Source organism: Sebastes umbrosus, chromosome 5, assembly GCF_015220745.1.
Source record: "Sebastes umbrosus isolate fSebUmb1 chromosome 5, fSebUmb1.pri, whole genome shotgun sequence".
NCBI lineage: Eukaryota > Metazoa > Chordata > Actinopteri > Perciformes > Sebastidae > Sebastes > Sebastes umbrosus.
The window spans coordinates 37,731,010-37,742,041 of NC_051273.1; positions in this window are offsets into that span (position 1 = coordinate 37,731,010).

Below are 11,032 nucleotides of genomic sequence, written 5' to 3' on the forward strand. Positions count from 1 at the left end.
ACCCTGCCCCCCCACCGAACAATCAATGATATCACATAAGTCTACCTGATAACTGGTATTACTTCCCAACGTATACTTTAATTGAACCCTGGCTTCAGGACACGTGGACCTTTTTGATCTAAGGTGTGCAGTTGTATTTACGGTTTCAGTGCGATTTTGATGTGCCTCGGTGTCGTTTGGTGCTAGTTTAATCGTTACATTCTTCCCTGTTCCTTCTGGCTTCTCCTTTTTTGGTCGAGGATTGTCCAGAAAAAAGAGGACAAGAGAGATAAACACAGATACTACAACAAACGCTATTAGCAGTTTGCCGTATTGCATGATGCTTCTAGTTTGTTTTCCTGCGCGCAACTGAAAAACTTTTATCTGGGTGATCCTATTTTATACTGGTTTGGGAAAGGAAGTGAAATTTCTCTCTGGTGGATTCTCCCCACTCCTGGTTTCTCTTTTTATCTATTTTAGCATTTATTCTAAGCAACAAGTTTTAATACAATGTGATATATAATGTTTTTCAAAAACCACCTAGATGAGTCCACCTAAACAACCATGTTAGCCTGATTTAACTGTAAATACAGGCAAGACCTTGTAACCTTCTTTCCCTTATGTGTATCTCATCACAGTCACAGTTTATACAGTATATGAAAAATAAAAAATTATACGTGACCCTCTTTTCACGTAGCCTGGGCTCCTTGTGGGGCTGCCTCCTCTGCTTCAGGTCCTGTCCTGCTGCTGGAGCACTGTGTTAGGTGCCACCAGTTGAGTCCTTTTCCTTCAAGCTGCACAGCTGTTGCAGTTCTGGCCAGAACCTTGTGTGGGCCTGTCCAACGTGGCTCCGACCACTTCCTCTTTAACACCTTCAACCAAAGGTGTTCCGGGGGTCCGGGGTCAGGTCCTGGAACGTCCTCTGTGACAGGGGTGACAGGTTTGTCACCTGTATAGGAGAGAGCTGACACAAGAGCATTAACCTTCAAATAGTATGGTCTGTAACCGAGGTCAGGAAGGGGAGAGGGGTTTTGGGACGGCCCAGGGAAAGGTCGGCCACACGTAAGCTCAAATGGTGTGAGTCCTGTTATTGTGGATGATACACAGTGCCAAATTTGTGTTGTAGTCCCAGAGCCTTTTCAACAGATTGCAGGTCTTTATTTTTGAAATGTGAACCATTATCTGACCTGATCAATTTAGGAAACCCATGTTTCGGAATGTACTCATTCACCAGACATTTAATGACTGATTTTGCGTCCTCTTTTCCCGTAGGGTAGGCCTCAACCCAACGTGAAAATGCGTCCACAATTACTAGGAGGAATCTTTTCCCCCCAGCCCTTGCTCCCATATCTGTGAAATCAATAAAGATTTCCTGTCCCGGGGCAGTGGGAGAAGGATGTTTTCCTGCCCTAGGAGTGATGGTAGGTCTGATGTTACATGTACTACATACGTCACACTTAATCAAGAAGTCAGTTATAGTAGCATGTTTCCGGGGAATCCACCAGTGGCGGAGATCTCGTAACATCTGTTTGTGGCTTTTATGGTCAAGTCCATGAGTCTGAGTCAATATTGAGGACATCCAACAGGGGGGCATAACTATTTGATCTCCGTTATACCATATACCATCAAACTGTTCTATAGCTCCCTTATCTTCCCAGATGGTTCGTTCTGCTGCTGTGGCAGATTCCTGAGCTTGTATGATGGAGAGATCAGTTATCTCAGAACCGAGATCTGCTGTGGTCATGACCATCATAGTAGGTAAATACCCTGCCGCCTTTTTAGCGGCTGCATCCGCTGCTTCGTTTCCTATACTCTCTAAGTCAGTGCCCTGACTGTGTCCTTTCACTTTGATCACAGCTACCCTCTGTGGTAACTGGATTGCTTCCAACAACTCTTTCATCAACTCCTCATGAGCCATAGGTTTATTCTGACTAGTTTTAAAACCCGCTTGCACCCAGCCAGACATATCTCTGTGAATTGCATTGCACACATACGCAGAGTCTGTGAAAATATTCACTGCCTTCCCTTCCGCTAACCGCAGAGCACAAACTACAGCCGTAAGTTCTGCTGCCTGAGCAGATTGTTTCCCATCAAGAGGACCGTGATCGAGAGTACATGGTTCCTCTTTTGCTGTATTCATAGACACCACAGCATAACCTGCTTTTAACCCTTCAGTGGGATGACGGAAACAGCAACCATCTGTAAATAAGCTAAGGTCAGTTTCCGTTAAAGGGGAGTTTTCTAAGTCCAGCCTTAGTTTTACAAAGGGCAGCGATTTTTCTGCACAGAAGTGCTTCTCGCCATCAGTCATATTGTCAGCCATATTACAGCCCTCATGTACAAAGGAGACGTGTGGTTTCGAGAGTACTTGTAAGATCTTGGTCTGTCTGAGGGGGGTGAGAGTGAAACAGGAGGATGTGACATATGTTACAGTGCTGTGAGAGGTCAGAATCTGTAGAGGATGGTGCATGACTATATGACCTACTTTGTCTACAATTTTTGCCAGAGCAGCTGCATATCTGACACAGGGGCTGGCTCTCTGTTCTTGTGTGTCTAGCAAAATGCTACAATAGTACAATACGTTCCTATCTCCTTTGTGTTTCTGATATAAGACACCATGGGCTGTACTAAGCTGCTCTGAGACATCCAGATGGAATGGTTGAGAGTAATCTGGGAGAGCGAGTGCTGCGGCCTCTGCCATTTCCTGCTTGAGGTGGATAAACACCTCCTCGGCCTCTGTAGACCATTCTAGCTCAGCGGTGAGATTTCTCATTCCAGCCATGGTTACCATTTGTCTGAGTAACTGAGTGTCGCCTGCATAGTTAGGGATGTATTGTCTTGAATACCCAGTCAGCCCTAAGAATGATAACATCTCTTTTAATGTCTGTGGTTTCGGATGGTGGAGTATTGAGTCACGATGAGCTGGAGACATTGCGGTGCCCTTTGCTGACACCATTCTACCTAGGAACGAAACTTGTGTGCGGCAACACTGAAGTTTTTCCTTTGAGACTTTGTAACCGTAGTTATGTAACCTCAATAACAATGCATGAGTTAGTGACAGGCATACCTCAGCCGAGGGTGCGGCCACTAACAAGTCATCTACATATTGTACAATAAAACACCCCTCAGGGAGTTCAAGGCCGGCTAAGTGAGTTCTCAAGGTTTCGTTAAAAATAGAGGGGGAGAGTATAAACCCCTGTGGTAACACATTATATGTCAGCCTTTGGCCTTCATATGTAAATGAGAAAATGTCCTGTAAATGATCTGCTAAGGGCAGGCAAAAGAAGGCGTTAGCCAAATCTATACATGTGAAAGATGTATGGGCTGGGGTGAGCTTTGAGAGAGCAGAGTGGGGGTTCGGTACTGGTGTAACAGGAGTTAAAACCAGCTCATTGATGGCTCTTAAATCATGAGCCATTCTGTATGAGCTGGAGGGTTTGATTACTGGCAAAATGGGAGTGTTCCACTGAGAGTAAGGTTTTCTTAATACTCCCGCCTTTATCAGTCCTTCAATCGTAGGGGAGATACCCTGGGCTGCTTCCACTTTATGCTTATACTGAGGTCTCCAGATAGGGCAGTAAGTATTCATCTCGAAAGTTACCGGTTCCATGCTGCACCTGCCAACATCAAAGGGGCCCGTAGACCACAGTGAGGAAGGGAGAGCTGCCAACATGGAAGTGGCTCCTTCACCATCTAACATCTCCCTACCGTGGTGGCGTGTTAGTAACTCATGTTTGCAAATACCTGACACTGCATTGTAAAAGGAGAGTCGATATATGTTAGAGGATGGTGAGATTGAAACCCCCAAAAGGGAAGTGGGAACCCAGTCTGTCAGAGCGACTGCTGCTTTAACCATGGGGCCTAAGTCTTTAGCCTGATGTTTTGGAGCTATGGCTAGGGACACATGGGGAACAGCTTCTTCTGACATGCGATACCATTGTTCTTGTGCTGGGGTTAGTTTTACTGCGGCTGCTACTCCTGCTGGTGCTATATAAACATCTCTTACCCCTATCCCCCAGGTTGTATCTAACAGGTTCTGTTGGAACTCATCTTGATACGTAAGATCATTATTTCTGTCATAATTCAGAGTGCAGTGGGGAGGATCGGGAACAGGGAGGTAAGGGTGTAGAGCCCTAATCCATGGTTGCCACATGTTGTAAAAGTCAATCAGAGGGTTTCTGTCGGCTAGCAGGGCCCAATATATGTCTGCACAGGGTGGTGGGGCATCAGGTGAGGTATCAGGACTTAACATGCACATGCGATCAGCACTGGAGGGGGAGGAGCACACCATTTCTTCTCCTCCGGGGAAACTCACTATCACAGCTTCTGGTGAACAATGTACAGAAGCCCCCAGTGCTGCCAAAACATCTCTTCCCAGGAGATCACGTGGACAATCAGGTGCATACAAAAAGGGGTGCTCCATCACCTGTCTCCCAAGCCGGACAGGAAGGGGAACAGTAAAAGGCAGTCTTTGTTCAGTGCCGGAAAATCCCAAAACGGAAACATAGTGAGAGGAAAGGGAACACATAGGTTCAGCTAAGGTGGAGTAACGTGCTCCCGTATCCACCATGAACCATCTTCGTTTTCCGTTCACTGTCAACTGGAGACAGGGCTCTGCCAGCCCCTGCCCCTCCATCTCCGTCGGGCACCCCTATGGGAACATTCCTGGTGTATATGGACCAGGTGGAGGTCCCTGCGCAGAGTACCCGCTGTATGCCTGCATTGGAGCTAGCTGTTGGTTTGGTGGAGTCTGTATTGTTGGCTGATATGACTGCTGTGGAGGCCCTCTCATCTGCTGTTGTTGTTTCTGAAGACAGTCACGTGCCCAGTGATCCGGGCTTCCGCAGATGAAACAACTGCCTCCTCTTGGTTGGGCATACCCCCTCCCCCTGCCTCCTCCTCCTCTCCCTCTGCCTCTATTCCGGCCTTCATGATAAGGGGGCTGCTGATATGGGACAGCTTGGTAAGGAACATGATACTGGGGTTGATATATAGCCTGTGGCGGGCCCTGCAGTGGATAAGGATTCTGTGGCGGGGCTGGAGCTGGTGTTACAATTTGAGCCATCTGGGTATCTTTCTCTTTCCCTCCCTTTTTCTTATCTGTTGCACGAGTCCGTGCATCTGCCAACTGTAATTTAGTCAACTGAGCTACCATCTCTTTTAATGACTCATTTTCCTCTTCCTCTTCCTTGGTTTCTGCATCCTGATGATGGCAGAAATGTGTTTCCCATCTTGATGATTTTGCCCCTGCCATATCTGGATTCTCTTGCATCTTTCTCTTAACTCCTTCCGGAGCATGTTTTAACAGAGCTATTCTGAACAGAGGCTGCTGTGATTCTTTATCTGGGTTCACCCCCGTAGCCCCCGCCCACTCTGTCTTTGCTCTTTCTATGAACGTGCGTCCACTCTCCCCGTTCTTAATCTTAAACACCAAGCTGTGGAGCTTACCCGCTGGTATGGGATACTTTTGTCTAATAGCATTACCGAAGGAGGTAGCGTAGGGGTTAAGGGGGCTCCTATCTAACACCTGGGCTGTTCCGGCCGCTGCTTCTAATTCTTTCAGTGCCCAGTCCGAAACCGAGAAACCCAAAATAGCCCTGAGATCACCCATAGCTAAAGTCTTCCCTCGGGTCTTGTTATACAGGCTCGTGAGCCACACTCCGCCTCCCTCTTGAATTCCTGGGAGGAGCTCACTCAGTGCTTGAATGTCACCTAAAGTGAACGGCTGATACTCGTCTCTACCGTTGCTTTTGGCCACAATGGGAAACATGCCAACGCACTGACTCCTCTGTTTGTCACCTTTGTCTTCGTACTTTCCATAAACTTTACGTGACCTAGTTTTGGGGGGTGTATATGGTCTCGCCTCTTCGTCCCCACCCTCCCGTCTCCTATGTATCCCTCTTTTGGAGTGCGTTCTCATGGTTCCCTCTATAGTGATAGGAATGTTTTCGTCTTCATCATCATCACCCTCCTCTACTGCTCTACTAGCCTCGTCATCAGTGTCCTCATCTACCTCTCCACTAGTGTGGACATCATGATACTCTGCACGGGATCTCTCTGTGTCTCTCTCAGTTCTCTGCATCCAATCACCTATGTCCGGACTCTCTGTGTGGGGTTTAGGGGTAGATTGAGCTCTCCTTCTTACGTCTCCATTACGCAAGTCTGGTGGTAACATGGCTTGTCTTAACCTGTACTGTTCAGCCTGATCTCTCAGTTCTTCCCTTAGCCTGTCTATTTCTCTGGCTACATCAGACATACTACCCGCCTCTGAGGCTGAACCTGCTCCTTGTTCTTTTTCTATTTCCTCTTCTAGTTCCAAAGTACCACCTAACACTTGAAACAATGGTGCCATAACTTCGTTTGTATGATCACTGTCCTGTGGGGTTGGTACCGGACTAGGGGTAGGAGGAGGATAAGGAGGGGGGTTGGGATGTGGGCCAGGTGGGTACTGCTGATGGAGGGACATGTAATGTGGCGGCTGGCTAGTATGTGGGTTTGGTGGTGGGGGTGCGCTAGGACTGGGTGAGGGTTTCACTAGTGGTTTTGCTTCAGCGGTTTTTGCGTGGGTGGCTTTCGTCTGGCTGCCTAAGGCTGATAGTGCAGCCATCTGTATCACATTATATTTTACCAATTTACTTGCCAACTCGTCTTCTTTCTTCCTCAATTTCCTCCTTACAAACATATGTCCCTTTTCTTTGTCTTGTCTTGCTTGCAGCAGCTTTCTATGAACCACCTGTATTAATGCTCTCATCACTGGCATGAATTTGGCTTCACTTCCCGTGGCTGGAAAATGCCCTTCCTTCACTGTCATGTTATACCACTCATCTAGGTCTTGAGTCTCTTTATTTCTAGTCTTGGGATCAAATGTACAGATTACATTGGTCCTGACTTTAGCCCATTGCTGTCCAAATGATAAACGGGGAGGCCCACAGCCACCCCGTTCCTCACAGTCTTTGTCAAATTCTCCGTCCATTCTGTCCAGTACTATTTCACACAGGTTTATTCAGTTTATGACAGTAACTAGATTCAGAGTAAATGGGTCGCTATGCCCCTCGCTGTGATCCTACCAACATAAGCTTCTACTGGACACTTTGATGTTCCAGCGATGTTGGCCCAGTATCAACAGTAAGTTTTAATTTTCCTCTGAATACTAGTTATTAATGTACACTCATACAGGCGCTCCAAGCGCTATTTTTACTAAACTCTAACGTCCTAGACGTTACTAAACTAGCGCTCCAAGCGCACTACTCATACAGGCACTCCAAGCACTATTTTTACTAAACTCTAACGTCCTAGACGTTACTAAACTAGCGCTCCAAGCGCACTACTCATACAGGCGCTCCAAGCGCAGCGTTCCAAACGCTTTTCTAATGTTCCAAATACTTCTCTAACGTCCCAGACGTTACTAAAAACTAGCGCTCCAAGCGCACTACTCTAGCGCTCCAAGCGCAGCGTTCCAAACGCTTTAACAGAAAGTCTTTACTTTTGCAACATTTATCACTACAAGGGAGATTCAGCACAACAAGAGAGATAATTTAGAGTAAGCCAATATGCAGAGTTCGATACAACAGGTTCTGCTTACCTTTAAGATTTCAGGGATCCCTTTCTCTCTCTCGCCGGTCTGTCCGTCCTTTGGACACGCTTCTCAATGCCGAAGATCACGTCGGGGTCACCAATTGAAGGAACTGGCCTTCTACCTCCAAGAGGTCAAGGCCCAGTTACGTGTTGGTTAATCTTGTGTGACAAAGAGAATTTCCAAACAGATGAGTTAAAGCATAATGATTCAATTTATTCCGAACAATCAATGTTGCATAAGTAAAAATAAAAGAGTTTACAGATATCTGGATCCAACCTGCGTGTCCCTGACAACATACAGTGCATGGGTCAGTTCGCGAAGTCTGAACCCCGAGCTATCCCTGATCCAGCCTATTCATGGTTTACACAATATTAATATTCATGAGCTTATGGCACGTGATGTTTCTGCTGCATGTCTTCTTTGTTATCTCCTTCTGGCTCCTTCCTCCCTTTGACCTTGCAAAAGAAGAACAGCACCTGCCTCCTCCCTTTCCTCACAATCACTCTAATCATAACAAATCCAACAGTCAGGTTATTGTAAGCACTTTTGTACATAATAAATCCAACAGTGTCCAGGACTGTACCGAGGTATTTAAAGTGTTCCACAGTTTCAACACGTTGGCCATCAAGTGAAACTGGCTCTGTGATCAAATATTGTTTTGTGCAGCACATGATTAATTCTTTCGTCTCGGCCACATTGATTTCTAGCTGGCTAGTGTGACACCGTGTCTGAAGGGCTGTAGTGTGGGCCAGATCGGCAGCTTCACCTAGTGGGCCTGTTTCCTGTAAAAGGCCAACTAAGGCCATGTCATCCACATACTTAAACAGTCTAAAATGTTTCTCATTGATCATAAATTCATTAGTAAAAAGAGAGAATAGCACAGGGGAAAGAACACAGCCTTGTGGGCAGCCTGTCTGACATGTTCTCCCTGACACAGACCCTCTGATCCACAGAACTAACCCTGTGTTGATGTTGAGATCAAGGAGCCTTTTCAGGAGAATATCCGTCTTCATTGAGTTAAAAGCTGAGCTAAAATCCGCGTATAAAGCTCTGGCATAACCTTTAGGATGCATCAGGTGTTTTGTGACTGTGTTAAGCAGAGTCAGCACAGCGTCGTCTGGGCCTCTGTTGTTCTTATTTAAGCGAACTGGAGCAGATCTAGCACTGTGCTGGTCAGGTGGCTGGCAAGAACTCGTTCCATGGTTTTACACAATATGGAGGTTATTGCGATAGGCCACAGATCATTTGGCTTACTTGCGTCGGCTTTTTTAGCACAGGCCTAATTATTGTGAATTTCCATGATTTTGATGAAGTGGCCTTCAGTCCAGTACTATTGTCATGACAGACAGAGCTTTATTCTGTCTAGCTGGCATTCATTTCATAATCGCTGGTTGAAAAATCAGCATTATCATGATGTAGAACTACTCGGCTACAGCCTTCGTAGTGGAGTGAAGGGATCAGGTGGAAGTGTCAGGTGTGTTGAAAGGAGTAGCCACATAGTGCTTCTCACCTGCCCACATAAAGAAACAGCCCATAGTGAGAGTGTGAGAGAGAAAATTGTCAATTATGTGAGAGTTCTGTATAACATCTGTAGAAACCCTCCCTGTTGTATAACATCTGTAGAGACTAATTTATCACACACTTTTTGGATAAAAGACATTTGTGTGTTTATGAAAAGAACAAAAAAAAAATATCTATGTATGTATTTATTTGTGTATTTATTTAGCCTATTTATCTTCTACTGTTACTTTGATCCTGTGCTTAAATAATGTTACACTTTTATAATATGACCACACTATCTTCTTGGCTTTTATTTTGACATGTTTGCCTTCACTTCCTGGTCACGTGACTGCCGTTCTCCGCACTTCAATTCAGAAGAGAAAATGACAGAAAGAAACTTGAAGAAACTAAATCGGATCGTTTTTTTAATTTGTTTTTTTCGTTTTTCGTTTGGAAACAAAAAACAAACGGAGCACCACGTGATTCCGTTTTTCGTTTGTGGTTTAAAACGAAAAAACGAAAAACCCACGTGACTTCCGTTCTTCAATTCAAAACGAATAATGAAAAAAGGAATTCGCAAAAACAAACAAACGGCTTCGGGTTCGTTTTTCATTTTTTGATTCAGAAACGAAAAACGAGAAAACGGCCGTTTTCTCGTTTTTGGTTTAAAACGAAAAAATAAAAAAACGTTTTTTCCTTTCTGAATTCCAAAGGAAAAACGGAATATCCGATGATACCCAGACCTTGTCAGCCCTGAACTTTACATTACATAACATCCAACAACAGGGCAAAGTCAAAGAGTAGGTCACATCTCAACAGACAGCAGAACATTTTAATATTAATGTCAATGATAAAAAGACTTCCTCAATGTTGGAAAGCATTTCCATTTTATGCAACTTTATACTTCTATTCTTTACATATCAAAGGTAAATATTGTACTTTTTACTCCACTACATCTGTCTGACAGCTTTAGTTACTTTACAAATTACAAATTTCCATCCCCTTCCTGTTCAGTGAAAACCATGTATCTCCAGATGTGTTGATTTTGAATATTTGTGATAAACTGAAGGATGAAGTGTTCCTTTATGAGTTGAGAAAATTCTTCTCCTTCTTAAGCTGAATAAAGTCTTTGAAAAGCCTCTTGGATGAGCTAGAAAATGCATCGCCACAAAGCTGAAAACAAGGCTGTTTTTTTTATATCATGAAAAGTTGACTTTTTAGAGATTGTTCTCACAGGGCAACAAACATATGATGATTTTATAGACTATGATGCATTGCTGTAGAGTAAACCTAACCATACAGTATATAAAGGAGTTACAATTAGCACAAATTTAAACTCAGATCGTGACTGAAATTAAACTATATTCTGTCTCACTATTTTCTGTCTTTTTCAAAACACAGTTTTTGTTATGTTTTAGTAATGAATGAATATAAATGATCTGCAGTTCTTCTGATATGATCTAAAGGGATCTAATGAAACATAATGAGATCTATTTGAAGTACTGTATGTTGAGTAACAAAATTATAATTTCTTTGTTAATATCAAAACTAACTGTTATTTTTAGATATCAAGATCTTTATTATATTTCAATCATTAAAATGTCTTTATTGAATTTAAAACCGAGTACCATCATCATCCTCACAGGAGTGTATCTGTTTCTAATGTAATCTAATGGGATTTTAATGTCATCTTTTATAATATTTCTCTACTTATTCTATTTTTTCAGTTGATGACGTGTGAGTGACGCTGATGGAGGTGTAGGTGTGGAGGGAAAATGTATTTTTACTTTGGTGGACGATGATGATATGTCAGGTTGCAAGCTGAGAACAAGACTTCCGCTTGGCAGTTACAACCTTCAAAATAAAAATGAAAACTTTGTTTTCTTTTTTTAATTTATTGGTTAATTTAGTGTGACTTTTACTTAACCAATATGGTTTTCTGACATTAAAATATCACATGATAAAATACATTTTGAT